General features: G+C 39.0%; 1 long non-coding RNA gene across 1 annotated transcript; it reads left to right on the forward strand.

Moving 5' to 3' along the window:
* The first annotated feature begins 10,109 nt into the window (after positions 1–10,109).
* LOC144295033 (uncharacterized) lies at positions 10,110–26,566 on the forward strand. The gene is made up of 3 exons (XR_013362377.1): positions 10,110–10,467; positions 25,035–25,126; positions 26,307–26,566. It is a non-coding gene; the product is annotated as an uncharacterized LOC144295033 (long non-coding RNA).
* Positions 26,567–27,882: the final 1,316 nt, after the last annotated feature.

Genomic DNA, 27,882 nt, shown 5'->3' on the forward strand with positions numbered 1-27,882 from the left:
CTCTCTCTTTCTGTGTCTCTCATGAATAAATAAATTTAAAAATAATTTTAAAAAACATATTTTATTGATAAAAAATGCTAACCATCATCTAAGCTTTCAGTGAGCCACTGACCCTTTTTGCTGGTGGAGGATTTTGCCTGGATGGCTTTTGTTGATGGCTACTGACTGACCAAGGTAGTAGTTGCTAAAGGTTAGGGTGGTTTTGGCAATTTCCTAAAATAAGAGAGCAATGAAGTTTGCTGCATCATTCAACTCCTTACATGAATGATTGCTCTGTAATATGCCATGCTGCTTTATAGCATTTTACCCTAGTAGAACTTCTTTCAAAATTGAGTCAATCTGCTCAAACTCTGCCACTGCTTTATCAACTAAATTTATGTATATTCTAAATCCTTTGTTGTCACTTCAACAATTTTTACAGCAACTTTACCAGGAGTAGATTCCAACTCAAGGAACCACTTTCTTGTTTATCCATTAAAAGTAACTCATCTGTTCAAGTTTTATCATGAAGTTGCAGGAATTCAGCTACATCTTCAGGCTCTACTTCTAATTCCAGTTTTCTTGCTGTTTCCACCATATCTGCAGTTACTTCTTCCACTCAAGTCTTGAACCTTCAATTTGTAACAAAACAAAAGAAAAAAAACCCGCAGTATCTGTGTAGTGCAATGAAGTGAAGTGCAATAAAACAAGGTGCGTTTACACTCATGAGGTAAAGAAATTTGCATGGCTCCTGAAGGGAGGTCTGTATGTAGCTTTGCCCTGGCTGGCTATGAGACTTTTCTACCTCCTCATTTTTCTTAGATTTATTTATTCATTTGGGGGAAGGCAGTGGGAGAGGAAGAAAGAGCCTCAAGCAGACTCTGTGCTGAACGTGGAGCTCCATGAGGGCTCCATCTCACAACTCTGAGTTCATGACCTGAGCTGAAACCAAAAGTCAGATGCTTAACCGACTGCACCACCCAGGCATCCCACTGCACCCTCACTTTTCAAAGGAGGAGCTTGGATTAAATGATACACAAGATCCTTTCCAATTCTAATATTTTATAGAGGACTAAATTTTCTAGCAGATTAAATAGATTCTTATGTTTTAAATCATATATTCATATTTAGTCTCATATAATTTGGTCATTATATTTTCTTCATTATTTCAGTCATAATTATTGAGTGGTTGCCTGGTGTTTGAACATTGTGTTAGGCAGTGAACATACAAGATGGGTAAGATAAAATAACTGCCATCTACTGCCTCACAGCTTTATAAACCACAACAGAGCAATTGGAGCAGAGAAGATAGCTGGGGCAGGGAAGCCTGGCTGGAGATAGAGTAAGGATAAGAGCAAGAAAAAGTATTTTGTAATTTCCAAAGGCATAAGTAAGGCCACTGCTTTCAAGTAAAAACTAGTTAGGATTTTCATTTTCATTTTGGTTTTATGAGTATGGTTAGTGCTATATGACTTTAGCCACATAGCAGGTTAACAAGGGATTCACTGGATTTTCCACACCTTCCAAAACAGAGGACAGTTGATTCTTAGTTTTGTTGATCTGGTTACTACCTAGTCTGGCCTTTGGCTTTGTGTTCAATGCACAATAGCTGCTTGGAGATCTAGGAGGTTGTTCATTGGCTCTCACAGAGCTTGATACTAACATGAAAAACTAAATTCCAGATAGAAATCCTGAGAACAGAAAAGCCTAGACCTGGTTGAGAACTTAGCCACCCTCTGAGGCCCTGTAGGTAGAAATAAATGTGTGAAGCAGGTAAGCGCAAAAGAATAGAAAGTGATGGGATTAGCAATTAACCAGAAAGCTACTTCACCTAAAAATCTTCAAGTTCTTCATCCTCTACCTCTCTCCTTTGAACGCAATGCCTGAAAACTGCACAGGCAGTCCCAAGTCTCAGTTTGAGATCTCTGGTGACCAATAAACCTCTCCCCCACATGATGGCTTTCGATCTCAGATGCTTGGTCCAGTGCCTGGCACACCATAGTACTTAACTGGGGAATCTATTTTTGTTATTGCTTCCTTGTTTTTATTGCATCTCATTTGAAAAGGTACTTAAACTGGTCAAATGTTAAATATTACTAGGATGATTATTATAAGCAATGCTGGAGATTAAGAACCAAACATATATAATTAGTTGAGAGGTTTATAAACATTCGTTAAGTTAAAATGGTACATATAGAATACAAAAATACATAAAAGATTATATAGAAAATGCACAAAGATACACAAACTGAGCATGCCTACATCAAGAAACATATCATCATCAGCTTCACGGAAGCACCAAGCCACCTCCTGCTCATTTCTAAGGATGATGCTTAACACCAGTTAACAGTGTCTGTCTTCTAGAATGATCAGTATAGAATCAAATTATTTTACTTTATCTCCTCCACCAGGCTGTGAAAAAACTTTAGTCAGGGACTGAGCCTTTCTTTCCTTTGTACCCACATTATCATTTCCATGGCTTGTAGGGTCATCTTAAAGTACGCAGGACCCCGACATCTATCTAATGAGAAGCCACAGAAAAATCCCATTTCCAGGTCACATCTCGGTTTCTGATTTTATATATCAGATTTAGCTCTTCAGATGTACTTAGAGCTCTCAAAAAAGAGGCATAGTCTAAATATAACCTCTCTGGTTGAACATTAAAAACTGGAGTAGGAGGTGATGATAGCAAAAGGAGTTAATTAGCATTTTGTGTACATTAGCTAACACAGCCACTTCCAGTTCGATGACCAACATTAGATGTTCTCTAGAAATGTGTTTGATGGAAATCCCCACTTACGCTTGCTTAAGTGGGTTGATAAAGCTTAGGTGAACAAGTTGCAACACTGAGGGGAAGAAAGGGAGACAAGTACCAACAAAGAAATCAAACTCAAGAGCTTTCTGGTACACTAAATAGCCATGGGAAAATCAGGGCAGGATTGGAGATTTCTGACAGGCAGCACCTCTATTTATTTTCCTGTCTTCAACTAGATTAAAGCACAAATTTTGTTACATGGCTATTTCCTTTGCAGACCATTGTCTTAGTTTAGGTTTACCTCTAATCAATTCAAATCATCCTCATGCTAGTCTTGTGTTGAAATGAAAGCTCCAACTGAAAGAGACCATACTTTATTACAACTGAAAGCACCAACTGAAAGAGACCATACTTTATTACAAGACAGGGATCAGTCTGGAAACATCTGTGGGAGTAACCAGATGTTTTATTTAGAGGAGAAACACAGGCTGAGTGAATGTCAGAAAAAGTAAGAGTAGATGACTCATCTCTGAGCAGATGAGAACACAAATGCTCACGGATTTTCTCTTTTTTTTTTAAAGCACTGTAGTTGGATTATGTGTCTGAAATCATCCCCCCTCATGCCCTATATTTGAAACTGTTGAATTAAGTTTCTTGATTCATGGCTCTTACTCAAGGATGACCGCCTTTGCATAGCAGATTTCTGATGCCTGGTTTAGAGGAATTAGAGCAAAGCCATCCCTGTTCAGAAGCTGCTGCTGTGAAAAGCCTTCACTCATGTTTCTCTCTCCCTGAAGTTCATAATCCAACCAAAAAGGATTCCTTCTTTCAGCAAAACAGTATCCCAAACTTAGTTTTAAAATGTAAATCCTGATACAAGAATTAACAAGTAAAATTCTATCTGAATCTCTTACAAAGCAAACTAAGGGCTTGGGGAAAAGCTAGAGCAGTGTGTGTATGTGTGTCACTGTTTCTTAAGAATGTAGGCCATCAGGCACCTCTCTGATCCTGGATTTTGAAATTCTAGCAGCAAGTAGATAAAAGAAGGCATTTGAGGAAGAAGCAAAAGGGAAGACAAGGGCTCAGAAAATGAGGAGAGAAGACCATTTATGGGTTTTGAACTGATGATTTCAGTTTTGAGTCTCTATTGTCTCATCTGTGAATGGAACCTATAATATTTTTTCCCAGCTATTTTTGGTCAGTGACCAGAAGAGATTCTCCTTCCTTTGCCAGACTAATTAACTAATTATTTTGTTCTTTCTACACAACAAATACTGCAAGATATGGAATTTAAAGAGATGTATATAATCAAAAGAGTCTTTTCTTGTCTCCTATATCTGTTTCTCAGCCTTTCTCTGGTGAGAATTCTTTATTATTTTCCAAAAGCATACTGGAAGGATAATCTTCCTACTTTAGATTAGAGACTAGGGACTGAAAGAAGTCTGCCCAAGTTCATAGTTCATGAACATTATTCGATCAATGATTTGAAAAGGCAAGATGATTGGTGTTTTTCCTTGTTATTTATCTAAGCAATGTTTTGGAAGGCTTTTTTTTTTTATACTATACTCTAGATTACTCTCACTACTGACAGTTGGCCAAATCCAAGCTTTCTCAGGAATTTGGAAAGATGATTTCATGTCAAATATCCATCCGTTTGGGCCCTACAAGTTTCTAGAGACAGCTCAAGATCACTGCAAATTATCTCTAGGTTGAGAAGGGTAAACATGATACTAAATGTAAAGTACCTAGCAGAGAGCCTACACGCAGTATGTATTCTTAGCAATTTACTACTGACGATTTTGAAAGTAGCTTTCCCGGATTTTTTACAGCCACTCTATTATATGCTACAGAAATGTTTATCCTTTTTCACTGATTAAATAGGCAAAAACACACAAGTTGACAGAAAATCAAATTTTAAGACACATGTTACTTATTTCTATGGGCACCCAGAAGTATTGTTACTACTGAATTATTAGTGCATTGGCTATTAGTGTATTAATGCCCAGGTTACCTGTTTAAAGATTTTATTTATTTTTATGTATTTGACAGAGAGCTTGAGCACAAGCAGGAGAAGTGGCAGGAAGAGAAAGAAGGAGAAGCAGGCTCCCCACTGAGCAGGGAGTCCAACGCCCTGCTTGATCCCAGGTCTGGGATCATGATCTGAATGGAAGTCAGACGCTTAACTGACTGAGCCAGCCAGATGCCCCCAAGTTACCTGTTTAAAACAAAACATTGTTTTGTTTGGCCTCATTGACTGGGGCCTTAGGACACCAGAATTTAGGTTCTAAGTCCTAAATTCTTTCCAGGGACACCTGGGTGGCTCAGCGGTTTGGCACCTACCTTCAGCCCAGGGTGTGATCCTGGAATCCCAAGATCAAGCCCCACATTGGGCTACCTGCAGGGAGCCTGCTTCTCTCTCTGCCTATGTCTCTGCTTCTGTGTGTGTGTGCGTGCGTGTGTGTGTGTGTGTGTGTGTGTGTGTCTCATGAATAAATAAAATCTTTAAAAAAATAAATTCCTTTCATTACTAGTTGGTATGTAATCAATGCCATCACTAATTTAGACTTCTTCTGAAGCAATTTTAAGTCTCTACCACCTCTTAAAGTAATGAGTTTCAGAAGCTTGCTTCAATAATATATGTGATAAGTCTTCTCCTCCAAAGTCTTCCCCCTCTTCCTCCTCCTTTTCTTCTTCTTCCTCTGCTGCCTCTTTGTCCTTTTTCTTCTTCTTGAGGTCAAATTAACTCTCAAGCTTAAAGGAGAGTTTTCTAGCTATGATAGACTAGAATATCCAAAATATGTTTACCCTTGAAAAAAAATCAGATTTAGGGAATATTTTTAACCATTTGGTTGTCAACATCTTCAGACTACTGACAAATATTGTATTTCTTGTCACATAGAAAAATTGTACTGCTCATCTACTTTAATACGAGGCATACTCAATTGATTTATTTTTCCCAATGAAATCTGAATGAAAGTGGCATTTGGCCACTTCTGAGCAGAAGTGTTAAGAGCCATGCTCAACTTGTCCCATCTCTTTCCCTGACAAAATAATTGTTGACAATTAAGCCCTTACCAGCACAGGTCTCTGAGTGACTAGTATAAGCAGTGCTGACCTGCAGTGGAAATGTACAGTGAAGAGATAAATAAATCAGCTGTTAAGCTGCTGAGATTTGGAGGATGGTTGTTACTGTAGCATAATCTAACCTGTTGTAATAAAATACAGTTGCATAATAGATTCTTAGCCTTTATTTTCTCAGACTGAAAAGTTACGTGGTTTTTTTTTTAAGATTTTGTTTATTTTGAGAGAGTGTGTGTGTATGAGCAGGGGGGAGGGGCAGAGGAAGAAAGAATTTCAAACAGACTCTAGGCTGAGTGCCGAGCCCTATGCAGGGCTTGATCTCATCACCCTGAGATCATGACCTTAACCAAAATCAACAGCCAGACACTTAAGCAACTGAACCACCCAGGAGCCCCTGAAAAGTTAATTTCTAATTATAGTCTTCAAGTCAATACAAACACATGTCATATATTAATAAGAAGATCTCCTAATATTCATGGCTGGTGAAATCCTGGCTTAAATCCCTTCACTTGTCGTCATCATCATTATAAGCAGCATTATCACTGATGTACTTAATAGCAAATTACAGACTCTGAAAGTTAAGAAATAAGAGGAGTTATCTTGCTAACTGTCTTATTCCAGAAATGAGAAAGCTCAGATTGCCCAGAGATAAGGGATTTATCTAGGACGATATAGGTAAATTTCTTTTTAATTTTAATTTTCTTTTAATTGTAATGTTCTTCTAGCGGTCATAACAAAGTACCACAAGACTCAGTGGCTTAACAGAAATGTACTCTCTCACGGTTCTGGAAACTGGAAGTCCACAAGGTGTTGGCAGGGTTTCTCAGGTTTCTTCTGTGGTCTCTCTCATCAATGTGAAGATGCTCCTTATTTTGTGTCCTTACTATGATCTTCCCTCTGTGCATATGTACCCCAGGTGTCTCTGTGTCCAAGTTTTCTTTTCTTATTTTTTTTTTCCAAGTTTTCTTTTCTTAAAAGACTATGAGTCAGACTGGATTAAGGCCCAACCTTACAGGCTTATTTTACCTTAATCAGCTATTTAAGGTCCTATTTCCAAATACGCTTACCTTTTGAGGTACTGGGAGTAAGAGATTCAACATACTAATTTGGAGGAGGGGGAACTAGATTCAGGCCCTAACATTACAATGACAAACTGATAGCATTTTATGTTAAAATTAAAACAAAGTTATGGTTGGAATTTTCACTAGCAGTGATATTTACAGAGTTTCAGGTAGAGGAGTTTGACATAAAATATCTGTAAGACTTTAACATTTTTGCCCATGTTACAAAAGGCATACTATCCCAGTGCTGAGACTATTCCCCACTTCGGTGCAACTGATGGCTGAGTCATCTTCAAGCTGTGTAAGATTGACCACACCTCTGAAGGGAAATTCTCCAGACACCAAATGGAAGCAATCTCACTCCCACTAATGAAAGTCATAATACTTCTCTCCTCTCTCTCGTGGTCCCTCCCTTTTCTTTCCCTCTTGCTTGTTTCCCCATATGTACAATGCCAGTTTCAAGAACTATGCTAGGAATCAGGTTTGGATAAACCATAACCCCACCCTCCAGGGGCTCATATCTAGGACATAAGACAAAAAAAATGATCATACAATTACAAATAATGTAACATATGCAATGCTCTAGGCTATATGAAAGCATGGATGATGATTTTCTAAGTCACAATTGAGGAGGTAGGGAAAGAGTCATTCATTTCTACAGCTCTTACTTTTCAGAAGATATTCCTAAGAGATAGAGCATGTAGTATGAGACACATTTGCAAAGCATGGCACTAAATTTCCAACTAATGAACTGGGAAATATGCTACAAAAGAAGCTGGCCTGTTTAAAGCCACTCCCTTGAGAGGTTACTGCATATTTGCAAAGATGCAGCCTTTCCTTAACATATTTGGAATTTATATTTGGTCGGACTGAGAACTCTTAAGAACACAACAAAAATTAATTTATGGTGCATGATTAAAGTATATAAAACAAGTAAATAAATCCAGATACAGTGGAACATTTTTAATATTATGTTTGGTGGATAATACCTGTTCCTGCACGTTTTGGGTTTCTAGAGAGTTAAGACATCCAGAGTAAACAAAATCATGATCAGAGTTCACAGTCAAGCGTGACTCTACTGTAATGGAACTGGATTCCTTTCAAACCAGCTCTGAAGAAAACCAGAACAAAAGTAGGAAGACAAGAAAATAGAGTTCGATGAATAGCAATGTCATCCTCAAATATGAAGAGTGCTAGGTGTGATGGAGGAGACTGCTATATAAAAACATAAATGCTTTCTAAGAAAAGCAGATTGTATTAGAGGTGTAACTTTTTCTGAGAACAAAAGCACCATTCCAGGGTTACGTAAACCCTGGATGATTTTGAATAAACAAGTATCCTAGAGTTGGATTTTTGGATTGGAGCTGGAGAGTGCTGTTAATACAGCATGGTGTAAAAAGAATTTGAAGTTCCTAGAAGCAAGCCAGGGGAAACCCACCAAGAGGAAGAGAGTGGGAAAAAGAGAGAGACACCACCAAGATGAAGAAAGAACAAGTGACACCACTGTGCCTAGGTGGCTAGGGTACAAACATAGATTGGTTCACACGGAGATATGTTTCTTTGATGCTTATAATATTGTTGCCAGCATAAGCACCATACCTGCATGATTTTATTGTTGGTGTTTTTTAAAATCAAAGAAAAGATCTGAAATTCTATACTTGAGTCAAAGTGCTCCAAATCAAAGACACCATGCAGAGAAGATAAAAGAATACACAAAACTGATTTGTGGGAATATGAGTTCAGAGCTGGAAGTGGCAATGGAAACCTAAATCCTCCAGGGAATCACAGAACTCTCAGAAAAGACGTCTTGTGGCATGAGACGTCTGAGAATTGTGGCATGAGAGGTCTGAGAATTCTTAGCTTAATGAAGGAGTAGGGTTACTCCAGCTGGCATGTGGGTTTCATGTAAAAGATAGTGCTAGACAGACCATTTTTAAAAGGAGAATATTTGATTTGAACAAATAGAATGGTATACTCTTCCTTAAGTCCTTCTGTTTATTTTGTACATTTTGTTTTCAAGGATCTGTGGTATAATCTGATCCTGATGAGGGAAGTGATGTCACGTGCAGAAAAAAAATGGGATGAACTAGACATAAAATCTGACCACCTCAATTTGGTTATAGAAAAATGATCCCAAAGTTCTTCCCCTGTCCCCCCAGAAATTTCCTCCTTTTTCTTCCTTTGCTTTAAGAAAAGTTTCCATCCAGCTACTGCCACTGTTACAGAGTTAAACATGTCTGCTGGCATCCTATTGTATTCTCTGGGAATTTCTATTTTAGCACCTGTACAATTTTAGAGCACTTATATCTTTATGTATATGCTTTTCTTGCCCTTCAGAATGTGAGCTACTTGAGGGCAGGGAACATGTCTTATTTATGTTTACCCTGAACCTGTTATTTTTATCAATCATCTAGTAAATGTTTATTGAATAAATGAGTGAACCAAGTGGTTAAATGTATGCATGCATAAATAAATGAGAGTTAGTATTTATATTCCTAGAATTTATAATCTAAATATAGAAAAACATGAATAACAAAGTAGGAATTAGAACCCAAATCAAGTCAAAGCTTTTCAAAAGTCAAAAGGAATTTTGCTTGACCTTCTTCTTAGAGATGGTCTGTTTGCTTATTTTAAACATATTTCATCTCCGGGACACCTGGGTGGCTCAGCGGTTGAGTGTCTGCCTTTGGCTCAGGGTGTGACCCTGGGGTCCTGGGATCAAGTCCCATATCAGGCTCCTTGCATGAAGCCTGCTTCTCCTCCCTCTGCCTATGTCTATGCCTCTTTTTGTTTATCTCATGAATAAATAAAATCTTTAAAAAAATATTTCATCTCCATGTCCTTTCTCCTAGAATTTTTGTAAGCTACCGCTCTCACAAAGCAAATCCTTCTCTGAGAACAAAAGAGGAAATAAGTGAAATTGGTTTGCATGTCTTACTGAATTCTCACAATGAAAGAATAGCCTGGAAACACTTTCTCTTACTCCCAACTGAATATTCTTCAGTCTACACAACCCACTCTCTAATCATAAGCTTGAAATACTGTTAAGAATGGAGCAAAATCCAAAAAAAACAATTACATCCCAATCAGGATTACTGGCAACATGCTCAGCAGCTGGTGAAAACAAAGAGGAAGTGGCTAAACCCGAAGATCTCATCAGCCTGTTGATCACGTGAAGGGAAGCTCATAAGCTTTCTTATTGTTGTTCTCAAAAACACTCTGTATCACCCAAACGGAAACAAGGGACTTTAAAGAGATGACATAGAGCTCATAATAAGAGTGCATTTATAAATATGAACCTTGGGGAGAGATTATTGACAGAAAACTAGAAGCATCAATTTGCCCTGTTCCTGGTCTTCTTCAAAGACCTGTTTTGAAAGCCAGCCAACATGAGCTACTGTTGCTCTGCAGTCAACCAGAACATAGCCTATTGCTGGAGAAAAAGCAGTTCACAACGGCAGGAGCTTGTACTTTTCTGTGGGCGGTAGCTTGTGACTGCACAGCAGAGACCCAGACAAAAGGAAACTAGCTTGCTTCAGTGGGCTTTGTTTTTTGTTTTTTGTTAAGAAGAACTGATTTGAACATACAGAAGTAAGTATCCTCCCTTACGTCCTTCTGCTGATTTTGTACAATGTGCTTCCAAGGATCTATGGTATAATTTGATCCTGGTGAGGGATGTGATGTCATTTGAGCAAAAAAAAAAAAAAAAAAAAAAGAAAAAAGAAAAAAAGAAAGAAAGAAAGAAAAGAAAGGCTTATATTAAAAATTATTTTAAGATTGGGAATAAACATGGGCTAGGAGAAGGAAAGGATGTGGCTTAGTGGCTAGAAGGAAAGAGGGTATGTTATGTGGAGAGTACATAATATGTGAAATCCTAGAAGTTAGAGGATCTAGTGTTTAGGGTGGGCAAGTACCATTTGGGTAGAAAGCAAAGCCAGTAAACCACTGTGGGGGAGAGGGGCAAGTATACCCCTAGACAAGAGATGGTTAGAGTCTCTAAAATCCAAGGTCTGATCCACAGACATTTGTTTCAATTTTGGTTTTGATTATATATTGGGATCAGTTTTAAATGACCAATGCCCTGATATTGTAGGAAGCTCTCTCAGAGATTTTAGTATACCACATGGTAGAAGAAGCACCCTCACTTGGCCCTGGGTCGCTTCTATCTTGCAATACCCCTGACAGAATTTCTTGACTTCTTTTGCTTTAATGACCATCTGTAGTGCAGTCACTTGCTGATGTATCTGCCCCTCTAAACCTGTGGTTTTCAAATTTAAGATGCAGAGGCATTTCCAGGGTATCTTGTAAATTAATTTTTAAAAGACAGATTTTGATTTAGTAAATCTGGGGTGAAGTGAGAGTCTTAACATTCTAACAAGTTCTTTGCCAGCCCTTTGAACACACCGAGTAGCAAGACCTTAAATTACACATACTCACAGCTTTAATTTTGAGAAGCTTTTAAGAGTCTAGGCTTTGGTTTGTGACCACATTGACTTCTACCTTCTACTCGCTGGTCAAGTCTGGACACATTTATTAACCTACTAACCTGGTTTCCTCATCTATGAAATGAGGATAAATGAGGGTTTTGTGAGGATTATCAAAGATTGTTAAAGTAGACTTACATGCATGGCCTAGCACAAAGTTATTGTCTAATATATATTAAATACTGTTATCTTTAACTCCTGTAATATTTTCTCTCATCAGGGCTCCTTTAATTGTTTTTCTCTCCTCTACTTACTTCTACTGAATCTTAGAGAAAATTTCAGTTCACCTACTTGATCTCTAGTCCCCTGATTTCTCCCAACTTCCCTAATCCACTGCTTCTTCCCTGGCCTCTCTTCCCTTTTCACACACATGTGTTCTCTGGTCAATCATGAAGACCACGTCTTCCATCCATTCACTCATTAGTATTTTCTGAGCACCTGTTACGTATCAGCATTGTGGTAAGCTCTAGGAGTATATTCGGTGGCTAATTGGTAAATTTTAATGTACATAAGCATGTATGTGTACATATGCATAGATTTTTTATATTAAACACTGATACAAAGAATGGTAGCACACAATGCTCATACTCTTTATTGTAAATTTCACAGAGCCAATTTATTCCCAAAGAATTTTATTTTTTGGCAAACATTCTTCAGCCAACTTATGGCTGTAACTGATGAACAAACATAGTTCACATAGGAATGTCACTTGATTTTTTTAATATATACTAATAAGATAAAAGGAAAATGTAATTTTATCTGTTTACTAACAACATGCTTCCTTGCTAATCTCAGTTTTTGAATACCAGAAGAATCACATTTCCTAGTTTTTGTGTAACAGCTATAAGCACAGTCCATTTTTAAGCTTAATCTGTGTTATTGACATTTTCACCATTTTTTAAAGTATAGACAAGAAAATAAATGATAAATCAAGTCATAAACTAGTGTTTGTTAATTTCTGTAGTATAGATACTTCTACTACGACTGATTTCAAGTTCCTAATGTGACATCATTGAACAGGTATTTGGGAAGAGATATGCAGTAGCATATCAATAAACAGTGTTTGTACTGTACAGATACAATCAATGAAAATAACCTCAAGAGAATAGATAAGACGATACAGGGTATGATAAATAGGAAGTGATCAGTTCTGATTATTTACTAACTTTTGAAAATATAGTTCAGGGGGCATTTTTGGTGGCAGAGCCAGTTAAGCATCTGACTCTTAGTTTCAGCTCAGGGCAAGATCTCAGGGTTGTGAGATTGAGCCCCCTCTCAGGCTTCATGCTCAGTACAGTGTCTATTTGAGTTTCTATCTCTCTGCTCCTGCACCTCCCAAGTAAACAAATAAATATCTTCACTTTTAAAAAGAAAATACAGTTTGATTATAAATTTAAAATTTGTAATATCTATGTTTAACAGATTGCAAATTTTCTGAATAATTAATCATAGGCACTTGCTAGTTGGTACAAGCTGGCTCCAACACACCACTTGTGAACACTTGTGAAACTGTCTCTTCATTGCTTTCATGAAGCTTGAAGTCTAGAAATGGAGATGGAGGCAGAGAAATAAGTGGGCATGGGTCCTGGAAGGACACCTAAACCAAACTTGGAAAGATCAGTGGATACGAAGAACCCTGACCCCCATTATCTTTGATCTCTGGTGTTATGCCCAGGAACACGTTATGTTACATAAAGAGACTTTGCAGATTTAATTGAGTTTATAAAGTAGTTGGCCTTAGGATAGAGAGGTTATCTTGGATTATCTTAGCATGCCTAATGTAATCATATGAACCCTTAAAATCTAAGAAGGGGGCAGAGGCAGAAATCAGAAAGTTTTAAGTATTAGAAGGCTCTGATGCCCCACTGTTTGCTTGAAGAGGAAGGGAATCATGGAACAAGGAAAAAAGGGATAATGGTCCTAAAATCTTGAAAAATGAATTCTGCCAATGACCATTAAGTTTAGAAAAGAAACCTCAACTCCAGATGAGAACCAGAGCTCTGGCCGATATCTTGATTTTAACCCAGTGATGAGAACCTAAGAAGATAATTGTGTCATACCATGCCAGACAGCTGACCTAAAGAAATGGTGAGGTAACAAGTTTGTGCTGTGTAAATCTGCTCCATAAGTGGTAATTTGTTATATACTGATAGAAAAGTGATACAATCAGTGAAGAAAGTATCAACATAATAGTTTTGGAGGAAGAGCAGAGGAAGAATAAATTATGTTAACAAATAATTCTTGAGAGCCTATTATATACTATCCACTCATCTGAATTTCTCTCATATTCAATATGTGTTTTGCATGCACACACACACACACACACACACACTCATAAATACAATTCCTGTCCTTCATGGAGTTTCCTTTCTGAACATTTAAGTATATATAACAAAGCTCATAATGTATTTTTAAGTGGAAAAGAAAAGTGATTACAAAATATGTTGGATTGGGTAAGCATGTTTGTGTGTATATGTGTGTGGTGTGTGAAAGGAAACAGGTGAGAAAAAATACGAATTTATACATAGAACCAAACATTGGAAAAATATACTTCAAACATTAGATTTTATCTCTAGATGATTTTATTTAACTTTCTTTTCATATTTCCCAAATTTCCTGTAATAAATATATTTATAAGATGAATTTCATTCAAAATTTATAAATACATTTATAAAATTTTTCATTCAGAATGAATTGATTTTGAATTTATAAAATTCAAAAATATCTCCACATATTTTAGTTAGACTATAAAGTGCAAAGTGCTATGAATCACTTATACACAAGATGTTATGGGAATGGATATTTCTTTTTTCTTTTCTTTTTTTGCAGGGGTGGGGGAGGGGAGTAGATATTTCTAAATTAAATGATGCCTGAGTGGAATCTCTATGCTCAGCTTTGAGAGATAAAAAGATTTTTAGGAGAGAACCTAGAGAATGACATTTCAGAAAGAAGACCCAGGGGGAAGAGAGGCTGAGTATGGAGTGCTCAAAGACAATATTACGTGTGTAGTTCTAAAGTGTGCCTTGGGGTAGAGCAGGAAATGGGAATTGAAAGCCATGCTATGGAACTTAGGTTTTATCCTTTAAGGGCTAAGGCACTTAAGCAGAGAATTCACTTATGGTCAGACTTTCACTTTTGGTAGATTATAGTGATAGCAGTATGAAACATGTAGAATAGAAAGGTTAGAGGCAGAGGCAGACAGGAAACATGGAGACTTGTCAGGAAGTTAATGTCCAGGTTTAAAAAAAAAAAAAATGACCGGTCTGGACCAGGGCATATAGTGAGAATGAATGAAGAGAAACATTTTATAGATAATTAAGACATATTTAGGGCTTATATCCTACTCTGCCAACGTCATACTACAGAGCTAAATTAACACCACAACTCATTAAAGACTGCACTTAGTCCCTACATAAAATGCCTACATGATTTTCCAACTGGAAGAAGAATGTCAAAGGGGATGGGAAGGCCAAGACTCAAAGGCTTTAGAAGAGCTCGTTATTTGGCTTAGACCTAACTTCTGAATGCACAAAGGAGATAGGGATAGAAATCGCCATGCTCTGATCCAGGACAAGGCCGTGGAAAGATGGGAAACAGCACTGAGCCTGAGAGACTCCTGAGGAAGACACAATAGGCCTCAACAACAGACAAACACCAGAGGAGCCCCAATCCTGTGGGCTATTGAAGGACAGGCTGTGCAGAGATGGGACTTGGATAGGAAGAGAGGGAGTTTTGTTTTTGAATCATATTCAATTTTTGTGGCAGCATAGATTTCCAATTGGCATAAAGTGAGTCAGGAATTAACAGAGAAAGCAAAGAACTTGAGTATGTCATGAGAACAGGATGTCAGGACATGTTTGCTGGCAGTGAGAAATAACTTGGCTGTCCATGCTAAGGGGGGGCATAAGGCACAAGGAGGAATAAATTCTCAAACTCTCTTTGTCCCATGCTTTCCCTCATTCAAGTTCTGCTCTATGTTTGTGCCATGAGAGCAAGGGTTTCCTAGTATGATTTTGAGGCTTTCTCTTATCATCTCTCCCTGACTATACATTTGGGAAGTCTCTAAAAACCCTCCAATTGGGATCCCTGGGTGGCTCAGCGGTTTAGCGCCTGCCTTTGGCCCAGGGCGCGATCCTGGAGACCAGGGATCGAGTCCCACGTCGGCTTCTGGTGCATGGAGCATGCTTTTCCCTCTGCCTGTGTCTCTGCCTCTCTCTCTCTCTCTCTCTCTCTGTGACTATCATAAATAAATAAAAAATTTAAAAAAAACCCTCCAATTAAGAGACAAATCTTCCTTTTTCATATACGACGAGTGACTGTTGGTACTGAAATCCAAACCAAGTTGTGACTGATCTCTGCCTTCCTGCTGGCAGCCCTTGATGAGTGTGAAGACCAGGATGCTAGAGGGGACAAGAGAAGCCCCCAAACAAGGTCATAATGAGGCTTTGCAGTGGAATGCAAAGAGCCTGAGATCAGAAATCAGTAGCACCTATGACACATGCCTTCTGAAATGATGCCCAGGGCAGCCCGGGTGGCTCAGCAGTTTAGCGCCGCCTTCAGCCCAGGGCCTGATCCTGAAAACCCGGAATCGAGTCCCACATCAGGCTCCCTGCATGGAGCCTGCTTCTCCCTCTGCCTCTGCCTCTGCCTTTCTCTCTCTCTGTGTCTCTCAGGAATAAATAAATAAAATCTTAAAAAAAAAAATGAAATGATGCCCAGAGAGGGCCACAATACCATTTCTCTGAAGAGCCCTCTGAATTCTGCTCTTTGGGGAAGTCAAACCTTTAGTGAGGTCTGAGGGGGTTAGACCATCCCAGATAATCCCTAAGATTCTTTTCTTTCTTTCTTTTTTTATTTTTTTTATTTTTTTATTTTTTTTAATTTTTTATTTATTTATGATAGTCACAGAGATTGAGAGAGAGAGAGGCAGAGACATAGGCAGAGGGAGAAGCAGGCTCCATGCACCAGGAGCCTGATGTGGGATTCGATCCCAGGTCTCCAGGATCACGCCCTGGGCCAAAGGCAGGCGCCAAACCACTGCGCCACCCAGGGATCCCTTTCTTTCTTTTTTTAAAGATTTTATTTATTCATGAGAGACACACAGGGAGTGGCAGAGACACCCGAAGAGGGAGAAGCAGGCTCACTGCAGGGAGTCTGATGTGGGACTTGATCCCAGAACCCTGGGATCATGACCCAAGCCAAAGGCAGATGCTCAACTGCTGAGCCACCCAGGCGCCCCCCACCCTAATATTCATTTCATTTTCACACTTAGATTCCATGGACAAGGAGAATTGAAAATAACATTTGGAGCTTTTGTAGAAAATTAGAGGAATCTACAAAAGTGAGATTTCCACAATAGAATAACAGAGGATTTAAACTGAACCAACATAAAAGGCCACAGGTAAAAATCAGAGGGATGCACTTTTTAGTGAGGCCTATTTTGAGTTTCAAAGGGATGTGCCTCACACTAGGCCCACATTAAAATATATTTGGGATATGGCAGGAGCGGTGTCTGTGTGTGTTTATTTCCTTGTACTCAAGTGAAAATTCTTCCTTCAGCAAAAAGCCCCAAGGTACAGGAAATACAATGAGGAGGCAGTGGGTGATGGGGTGGGGTGGCAGAGAGCTGCTGTGCGCCCCAAAGTCTTCAGATTGGATACCAGGAAATGATCTGTCACATGACCTCCAGGAACCTGAAGGCTTGAGGCACTGCTTTTCTGAGAAGACTAGTCTGGCAAACACCCGCCCACAGCTTCCTCTTGCTAGCTAGTCCGAAAGGAGTTCACTGTTAGCAAGGCAAGAGCAGCTCCCCTGATGCTCCTCTTCCCACCCTCCAGTGTGGCTTGGAGAAGCCTGCACATTTCCTTTACTCCTCAGAGGGCTGCTCTCTCCTGTGGTAAAGTTCTCCCCTGGGAACTTTTTTTTCTGTTTATTACCATGTTCCTAATCATTTACCTTCAACAGATTTTCTTTTTTATATGAAAACTATTGTTAGGGCACTGTTTGGCTCAGTTGGTAGAGCAGATGACTCTTGATCTCAGGATTCTGAGTTCAAGTCTCACCTCGAGGATGGAGCCTACTTAATTAAAAAAAAAAAGAGTCTGTAAAATGCAATTGTTGCCAATGAGATAGAATAAAGCTTACTTCACAATTTTATCACTGGTTAGGCCCATGGAGATGCACAGTAACATTTCTGAGGCCTTTTATTTCTTTCATTTTTTAAAAAAAGGACTTATTTGGGCTACGCTTCCATCAGCTAGGTCTTTTTTTCTGGGACAGGCTGAAATTGTCCACAGAGGGATGTGGGTGAAATAAAGTCAGAAAGGCAGAGAAGGGATGCCTGGATGGCTCCGTGGTTGAGCGCCTTCCTCTGGCTTAAAGCATGATCTCGGGTCTGGGAATCGAGTCCCACATTGGGCTCCCCTCGAGGAGACTGCTTTTCCCTCTGCCTATGTATCTGCCTCTCTTTCTGTGTCTCTCATGAATAAATAAATACAATCAGAAAGAAAAGAAAGAAAAGAAAGAAAGAAAGAAAGAAAGAAAGAAAGAAAGAAAGAAAGAAAGAAAGAAAGAAAAGAAAGAAAGAAAGAAAGAAAGAAAGAAAGAAAGAAAGAAAGAAAGAAAGAAAAGAAAAGAAAGAAAGAAAAAGAAAAAAGAAAGGCAGAGTGGAATTCCTGCATCGAATTACAAGAAAAACCGTACCTGTGTATGTATGATCTTGGTTTGGAAAAGGTTAATTATCATATTTCTAAGAGTAAAAAGCAGAGCAAATGATTCAGTGAACAATTTTAAAACTGAATTTTGATCCTCTGTTTGAAATTTCCCTGGAAGATAAGTTTGTGGTCAGTCCAATTCCTACATTGACTCTAAGGGTCCCAGTCTGTGAAATGTTGAGTGCTAGATGGACTAGAACTCTTCAGATTACCTTCCTTTGCCTTCCTCCCCCAATTGTCTCTTTCCCACTGAATTCTATAGTAAAAGATGATAACGTCCTAACTTTTCTAGGACAGCCAGCTGGCAGAGTGTGCCTTTTCTTGGGTAGAAGGAAATTCTAAGATCTTTCTTTTTGTCTATGTTCATGTATCCTTCAAAACAAGACAACAGGCTTTTCGCGCGCTATTCGTACCCTTGTTGTCCTTGTGACCACTCAGGTCGGCGCTCACTTTCGGTTGTATCTGTATGTGGCGAGGAGTTTCCTTACTTGGGACGCCTGGGTGCTTGAGCGGTGACCGGGTCTCTCAGCAATGAAGAAATAATATCCTTTAGGAAAAAGAATTCCTTTCTTTCAGGGAAAAAAAAAAAAAAAAAAAAAAAAAAGAAAAAAAAAAAAACAAAACAAGACAACAAACTTCCTTCATCATGAAGTCTCCTTTAATTCTTCCAAACCAATAACTAAATAAATTTTGAGAATTATAATAAAAGATTTCCCTCTCGTACACTTTCAAAGAGCACAAAGCAGTGTTTTGTTAATCTATAATTAGAATTTAGGGATTCCAAGTTATGGATTAAGCACCTTACAAGTACTAACATTGTAGACAAATATAACTTTTGTCTCCCTTTTGCAATGAATAATGAGATGAAAAGATGATTAGGTGACTTGCCCAAGGCCACTGGTAAATGGTGGAGCCATTTATTTGAGGTATTGATACACATACTCTTTAACTTTACTGATGTTTATACTACGTATGTCTTATCTTCATTTTTCCTTGCAACAATTAACATTTAACAATTAACATTAACAATTAACATTTCTAAAGGGCTTTACATTTTATCCATTCATGAGCTTATTAACAGCAAGAACACTTGTGATGTGGCTATTATTATCTCCCCCATTTTTGTCAATGAGTAGGGCTCCCCACATTTCATGGGAAGTATGTGGTAGCACCTAAACTGAGTCATGTGCTTTGATTATAAATTCCACTCTTCCTGAGACCACTGAACTCTCTCACCTAGCTTCATTCAAGGTCAGCATGGTGTTTTTAGTGCCTTTGTATGGCCAGGCCTTTCTCTTCATCATAGCCATCTAGCAGTCTAAGTTGTGCAGACAAGGAAGAGGCATTCCCATACTGTGTCAAGGCTCAGAGAAGCCTGTATAATCCCTTTACTCCTAAGAGCTACCTTAGGGAGACAGTATTCAGATCTTTCTAAAGTTGTATTACTTCCAAAGGATTGAGGGGTATCACTTTACATTGGGCCATTATAGGAGGTCATAGAATGTAAGGAGCCAAGTCAATATGACCAGTGGTTTTATATGACCTGGTCAATATATCAAGTAGCTTTCACCAGCCCAAGTCTGGATATTGGTTCATAGAATCGTTCCTTTTCTTCTCTGAGGATAAAGGTCCAGTTCCATTTGGCCAACACACATTAGGAAAAACTAACGTGGAGTATAGTTACTTAAATGAATCCCTAAAATAGTTCAAGGACATGTTATAGTTAATTTATCCTGAGTCACTTTCTTGAGCACTATGTGCCAGATTCTATGTGTATATTAGAGCTTAAACGGGCAAAACAGTGAACAAGAATTTGTCCACACCCTCAAGGATTTCATAACCTTGTGAGAGAGAGATGCAAGACTGTTATGCTGCAGGCTAGTTGCTCACAATGACAAAAGCAGGGTGCTTTGCAATCAGCGAAGAGGATCACTTATACTGCACAGAGATGGGTAAAGCAGAAGGTGGCAATGGAGGGGAGGAGAGTGATTGAAGAAATAAGATACAGGGGAGTGTATTCCTGGCAAATGGAATAGCATGCACACAAGTGAGAGATAAAAGAGGACCCAGCAAAGGGCAGCCCTGGTGGCTCAGCAGTATAGCACCGCCTTCGGCCCCGGAGCCTGATCCTGGAGACCCAGGACTGAGTCCCACATTGGGCTCCCTGCATGGATCCTGCTTCTCCTTCTGCCCGTGTCTCTGCCTCTCTCTCTCTGTCTCTCTCATGAATAAATAAATAAAATCTTAAAAAAAAAAATCACGGCTGGAGTTTAGCACTCCTGGAATGTACTTGTACAGTAGGACTGGAAAGTCTTTTGCCTCTTGGGAGATTAGAGCAACTGCTGGTCTCTGAAAGTTATATTGTTTCACAATTCACTCATCTAATAATGTCATTACACATTAAAAGAATTATCTAGGCTTTTGGACAAAGAAGTTTCAACTGTTAAAAACAACTTATGCTCACAGTGCCTAGTATCTTGCTTCAGAAATAAGTAGATGGAGGATAGCGTTTTCTGGTTACTTTACTGTGTAGTAAACTGTCCCAAATGTAGTGGCTTCAAACAACAAGAATTTTATTATGTTTAGATTGGGTAGGTCAGAAGCTTATAGAGGACCAATGAAGAAACATGTTACACATGTATGGCCTAAGGCTACCTCTTATAATAAAGTATAAGAACACATCTTGTGATGGACCACTGGAACTGTGTAGTATTGGAGGGCAAGCCAGAGCATCTGAGAGGCTTCTTGGAGGCAGACTTCTTCCTCTGGTTTCCTCGGTCCAGCATTCAACCAAGCCTTGAGTGGCTTTCCATGCCTGGACTCCTGCTTAGCACCAGGTGACTTGCGTGGAATCTTTATTCTCATTCTACACAAGATTTTACAAATGTACTTACATGAATGGATGATCTGCTGAGGCCACAACGGCCTCTCGTGACTACCCTTTTATCCTGTTTGGCCTCATCCTTTTTCTCTTTAGTTCAGAACTAAGCTTGAGTTGAGATGTCCAGATTCTCTCAGAAGGACTAGAGTCTATACCCCTGTTAGACTCCTGAGAGTACTCAAACCTCTCAGTTTTGTTTTGTTTCTCTTCTTCCACCCCCAGTATAATTTGAAAAAACTTACGAAGCTAAGAGTAAGAACCATATTTCATTGGTTTCTTTTTAAAATTTTATTTTAAAATGATTTTTTGAATAGGCAATGCATTCACATAGATCAAAATTCTATGATGAATAGATAAATAGATTGCCTTCTACACCATCATGTGCCTCATAAATCTTTCCAATTTTTTTTAGTATAGGACCTCAAAATACTCACTGAATTTTAACAACCAAGTACACACAGTACATGAGATGATTTACTATGAAGCTAATGAGTCTTAAACTTTGAGGCACCTCACTTGCCTAGTCCCTATCCTAGTTTGTTTGGGTTGCTATTTCAAACTACTGTAGACTGGGTGGCTTATACATAACAGAAATTTATTTTTCACAGTTCTGGATGCTAGGCAGTCCAAGATCAAGGTGCCAGCAGATTTGGTGTCTGCTGAGGACCTGCTGCCTAGTTCATAGTTATCTTTTTGCTGTGTCCTCACATAGTCTAGAGGAGCTCTCTGTGGTCTCTTTTGTAAGAGCACTGATCCCACTCATGAAGGCTTCACCCTCATGACCTAAGCACCTCCCAAAGGTCCTACCTCCTAATACCAACAGAATGAGAGTTAGGATTTAATCTAATAATTTGGGGGACACACAGTGTCTATAGCAGGCCCCTTCCAAGTCCCCTTCCAGGAGCACTATCAAATTGCTTTGCAAAATTGGCAATCATAATGTTTTAACCACATTAGTTGAGTCTGTGGACTCTCTTCACTCAAACTCCCCTTGCCAAACTCTCCTTCCTGAAAAGTATTGGGAGAGTACCTGTGGGCAATTTTACGATCTGGCCAAAGAGAAATTGAAGTGGGAATACATTTTGTTTGTGTTTAGGGAGAGATGTTTACGAGCTTTACAGTCTCTTCTGTGAATGGCTAAGATATTGTAAAGCATAGTGTTGATTTTCCATTATATTGCTACTGCTCACTCACCTACTGTCATCATGTGGCAACTCACCTACTGTCATAATGTGAATCTGCAAGGGCAGAGTTATTTGCTATATAAAAATGTGTTTTGGCACCTGGAGTTGGAAGTATGTGTGAGAAAAAAAAAAAGTATTATAGTGCTGGAAGAGACTGTTTATTAAGGAGAATATTGTGTTATTTTTCTAGACTTTGTGATGTTTGTACTCTGTCAGCACTATTATATTTGTAACTTTTCCCCAAGTCTTTTGTCAATTTTAAAACAGGTTTTTACATAATTTTGTGTTACTTTGTGTTCTTTTCTTTAAGTACCCAAAATTGTAAGAACTTTTGACCCCACAGAATATCGATCCTCTCCTAAATAGCCCAGCAGGTGCTTCACTACTTTCTGTTACTTCTTTGCCCATCTGTCTCCCAGGAATGACCCAAACAAACAATAGAAGCATTGGCTGTGTTTCCCACAATACAGTCTTGGTACTTTCTTGGTCCTTGCCAAAGTCACCAGATCATAACTCCATCATTATTGTTCATATTAAAATTCAGTCTTTACAAGTCATCTTGGTTATGCCAATGCCAAGTTAATGAGTTGAGGAAAGGACAAAAAATGAGAAACTTAAAGGCAAACTAAGGTAGAGATGAGAGAGCATCTCCTCTGCTGCCTTTCTCCACAAACTTTCCTAGTTTTATTTCCAATTTGCTCAGCAGTGTGTGCTCACTTTTTCTCTGACCTTGAAAGGGCACCGTTAGATATGCACAAGCGAGGAACATGAAGAATTCCAGATAAACTAGACACTGACACAACACGCAGAGTCTGAGTCATTTGTTTTCTTTGACAGTACTTTACCATGCTGGATGGAAGGAGAAAAGACCATCAGTAAAGCAAATTGCTCAAATGGAGTTATAAATCAAGCTCTGTACTCTTCAGAGGATTTATTCAGTGAAGACATGTCCAATCCAGCCCCTCATAGCTTTATTATTACTATTATTATTTTGCTTATGTAGAGAAATAACAGTTAATACAGTTAACTAACTCAAGGTAGAGGAGTATTATTAAAAAAGAGTACTGTAAAATGTTATTCATTTCTCAAGACATCATCAAATATTTTAAGGTTTGGATTTAATAACATATAATATAATTTCTTTTATGGGATTTTTATGTTTTCCCAATATTTATTACACAGTGCATTTCATATTTCAAAATCCTAATAAGATCAGTTGAATGTGTCCTGATCCAAGTTACAAAAAACCGTGGCTTTTACAGCCACATTGTCGCATTCCCCCAGTTATGTCTTTCTCCGTGACTGAATCTACTTTATATTTATTCATATTTTTCTATTTATTAAATATACAAGTCTAGTATGATATGTTCTGTAAGAGGAAAGACTGGGGTCACAAGGATTTCCCAAGCTGGTTTGGAGAGATGAGTGAGGGAGAGATGAGGAAAACAGAAAGTCTTCTAAACTGAATTTAAAGCTTTTTTTAAAAGAAAGACCACATCTGTTTTGTTCTCCATTCTTTGCCCACTACATATGAGTTCCTGGCATTTGAGAGTTGTTCTGGTACTGGGAAGCGATGTGGGAGAAGAAAAAAGGAGTTGTTTTACATAGAGATAACAGACATTTTCAAAAGAGGAGGGAATAAAGAGATTAACATTAATAATTTATTAGGGCCTAAAATGTGCTAAAATTGCTACGTGGCTATGGTGAAAGATACACTTGAAGAGTGGTGATCATTTAGTAAGTACATCCATACCAGAGAGCCTCACAATTTTCAGCAATATTTAAAAGAGGTCATTTACTTGGAAAGAACCAGGTAGTTGGCAACATAATTGGGCTACAGCTGAAACCATCAAACCTCTGAACCACAATTTGTATGAGGAGATAAATTCTCTTTGTTATTTAAGCCAGTTTCTGTTATTTGCAATTGAAAGTAGCTGAGCTTTATGTCAGATAAGATAAAGGGTAATAGCAGAAAAAGTGATGGTGCTCTCACCAGGCTGCTCTAAATGTGTTCTGTAGAACAATTGCAGTAGTAGCATCACCCTGTGTGGAGGCCGAGAAAAATTAAGGCCATTCCACCTCAAGTTTAGCATTAGCACAAGTACAGCCATCTTAGGTCCCTGGGAATAAGGGCTGAACTTTACAGGAAAATCTGCAGATTGTCCTAGACTGGGAATCCCATATCGGAAAGACAATAAAGCTCAGAACGTCCTCGGCAGAGAATCCCGTGTCAGATCTTAAGAAACTCCCCCACCCTTTCCCCCATATTGGAATGGAAAAAATTCCTCCACCCCTTCGGAAGATCCCCTAGACCAGCCCCATAAAAAACCCAGCTGTAACCCACTTCGGGGTCCAAGTCCCTGCTCCGCTGTATGGAGTACACTTGGACCCAAGCTCGAGCTTGCTAATAAACCCTCGTGTACTTGCATCGGTGTCGGCTCCTTGGTGGTTTCTCGGATTCGCAATCTTGGGCACAACACTGGAACTCAGAAAAGCAAATACTTGGGCCCCACCCCAGACCTTCTGAATCTCTAGGCCAGAGCCAGGGATCCCTTTGAACAAGCTTTCTAGGTGACTTTTATGCTTACTGAAATTTGAAACCCACGGCAGTCCTGAGAGGTCCCACCTAAGTCACAGGCACTGATTACACCACTGAAAGGAAGACCAGCCTTTGAGTGGCACAGTTGCAAAATATTCTTTCCTAAGTGTATGTTGAGGTAAACACTTCATAGTTTCAAGGGATACAAAGATTTGGTTCTTACCAGAGGTATGCCCCAACTAATTATGAATCAATTCTAGCTGGTTTCTTCCCAAAAGGAGAGGTGAAGCAGCTGGAAGAATATTTCTTCTTTATTTCAATATTTCTTCTTTATATAAAGAAAAGTGTATCCTACAGGTTCTTTGGCTGCTAGAAACAGTATAGGTGAAGGGAGAGCAGAAGGCTAGCTGAGGACAAAGCACAAGCTGACACCCCGCAACCATCCCCAGGTGAGATATGTGTGACATTCCTCCGAAACTCCTGGCTTTCCTAAGCATCTTTATCAATAACCAAGTTTCCAGAAGGAAATGTAGATACAATTAAATGTCCTTATAACCTGCACCCCTTTGACAGATACTTGAAGTGGGCAGAGCATAATATTCCTCCAGGAAGTTCCCAACTGTCTTAATGTTAATGCCTTGCTAGAGGGCAAAGGCTTAACTTGACAATGGCAAGGGCTCCAGTATCTCATCGGTCCTATTTAGCATATGAAAGTTCTTTTGGAAAAAAATCTCCCTTTTCCTTATTTCCTCCAGCTCCCAAGTATATAATCAGCTACCCTTCACAACCCAGGGGCAGCAACTCTTTCTGCCCATAGGTCCTGTTCCAGTGCTTTGATAAAACCACTAATATGGGGGATCCCTGGGTGGCTCAGTGGTTTAGCGCCTGCCTTGCCTGCCTTCGGTCCAGGGCATGATCCTGGAGCCCGGGGATGGAGTCCTACGTCAGGCTCCCAGCATGGAGCCTGCTTCTCCCCCTGCCTGTGTCTCTGCCTCTCTCTCTCTCTCTCTCTCTCTCTCTGTGTATATCTCTCATGAGTAAATAAATAAAAAATCTTTAAAAAAAAAAAACCCACCATTTTGCACCAAAGACATCTCAAGAATTTTCTTGATTGTCAGCTCCAGACCTCACCCCACCAAACCTCACCTATATATCAAAACTACATCATAGGTCTCTAATGATTTTATTATTTATTAAAGATTTTATTTTATTCATTGGAGAGAGAGAGAAAGCACGAGCAGTGGGAGAGAAGGGAGAGAGAGAGGCAGACTCCCCGCTGGGCAGGGAGCCCAATGTGGGGCTCTATCCCAGGATTCAGGCATAAGACATGAGCCAAAGGTAGGCACTTAACCAATTAAGCCACCCAGGCACCCCTCTATGATTTTACATAAGGAAAAGATGTTTAGTGGAAGGACTCTGCCTAATTCACAGGAATCAGTGAAGCTTGTAGCAGCAGAAACACGGGATTGTTCTCCTTTGAGGGCTTCACTGGATGAGTCAGTTACAATAATCTTATACTCTTGCATATCTCCACTCAAGTGTGTACATGTGTCATTACCACTATAAAAAGGCAGACTGGCCTACCTTTGGGCCCCATGATCACACATGTGTCCTGTTCATGATTGGCAGACTCATAGACTCACATGGATGGAGCTGGTGAAGTTGCTGTACCCTCAAAGGAAAAGCTGCTGGACATACAAAAACACAGATACCTGTGATGATGCTTCTAATTCAGAAAAATGAAGAAGAAATAAAAGATTGTGAAAAAAGCCGAACATGAGTAATGAGAATGAAGTTATGACAGTTATGAGAATGAAGTTTGAAAAGTTATGACATTGACTTAATGGGATATATATATTTAATAAGCAACAAAAATCATTAAAGAACATATGCTACTTATTGTGCATTCATGACAAGTATGAGCCTTGTTTTATATACAGCAGAGCCTCTCAATATCTGCACAATTTATAATTATTCTTTGTTGGGGTTGGGGATATGTGAACCTGTGCATTGTAAGATGTTTAGCAACGTCCCTGGCTCTACTTACCTAGTTAGTACTGGTAGCTTCTCCCCACCTCACGACAATCACCGATTAACTCCAGACATTGCCAAACGTCCTCTGGGTCAAAACCGCACCTGGTTTAGAACCACTGATTTAGAGGTTTCAGAGCTTCTGGAAAAGACACAACCCAGGAAGGATGATTTTCAAGCACTGTTGGGAAAAGGAAAGCTTGCCATTGATCATAGGAGGCAGGGATAAATTGGCATGGCTGTTGTACTTTCTACTGATTCAATTAGATATGGGTGAATGTAAACATCCCTATCAATCAGAGATGCCTTATTCTTCCAAAGCATCTATCATGTAAGGGAAGGAAAGCTTCAGCAACCATCTCTCACTCCTGCTGACTTCTATCAGGATTAAAGACATTTAAAAATAGGATTCTAAATGTTGAGTAGGAAGTTAAAGTGAAGGGACAACAGATCCCAGGTGGTATTTTTGACATATCTTCCTAACCATGAGACTTTAGAAGAGAAAAATGGTCTCAGAATTGAACATTTGGCTACCCAGATGGTACTGGCAATCATTTGGACTTCTGAACAATAGCCTAAGACACTGGAATGATGGGCTCTTGGATGACATAGTCTATTTCACTAAGGCAGGAACATTTGTTCATTAGGAATAGTGACAGAGGGTGGTCTGCATCAGAGTTATTACCTAGAATACCACTTTCTGGGCCCTAACAAAGACCCACTGAGCTCACTGGGAAAAGGAGATTGGAAGTTAGGGAATTTGCAACTCACAATTAGTGCTATCGGTGTTCCTTATGCACTGTGAGCTTTGAGAATGTATGGTCTACTAGGTAGTTTATCTGTCAATTACACAGCATCAAACCAGGTAAAGAGTGAGTGAAAAATATGTTAAGAAAGTTCAAATGTGAAGAAAGGACCATATATAAAGTATCTGGTAATTCTAAAGACAAAAACAAAACAGAACTAAAAACAGTAATAAAGAGGACAAGAAAATATATACCTACATATTAACTTGTAAAATTGAAATTTTTACCTCAGATAATAAACATTAATCTTATAAGGATAACTGAGACTTGCTGGATTTAAGTGTGAGCCCTATTTAAGAAACAATACATCTCTTTTAGGCTAGAATTTGGAGATCTACTCTATATCAAGAAATATAGAAATCTGCAAA

This window comes from Canis aureus, chromosome 23, assembly GCF_053574225.1.
Source record: "Canis aureus isolate CA01 chromosome 23, VMU_Caureus_v.1.0, whole genome shotgun sequence".
NCBI classification, from domain to species: Eukaryota; Metazoa; Chordata; class Mammalia; order Carnivora; family Canidae; genus Canis; species Canis aureus.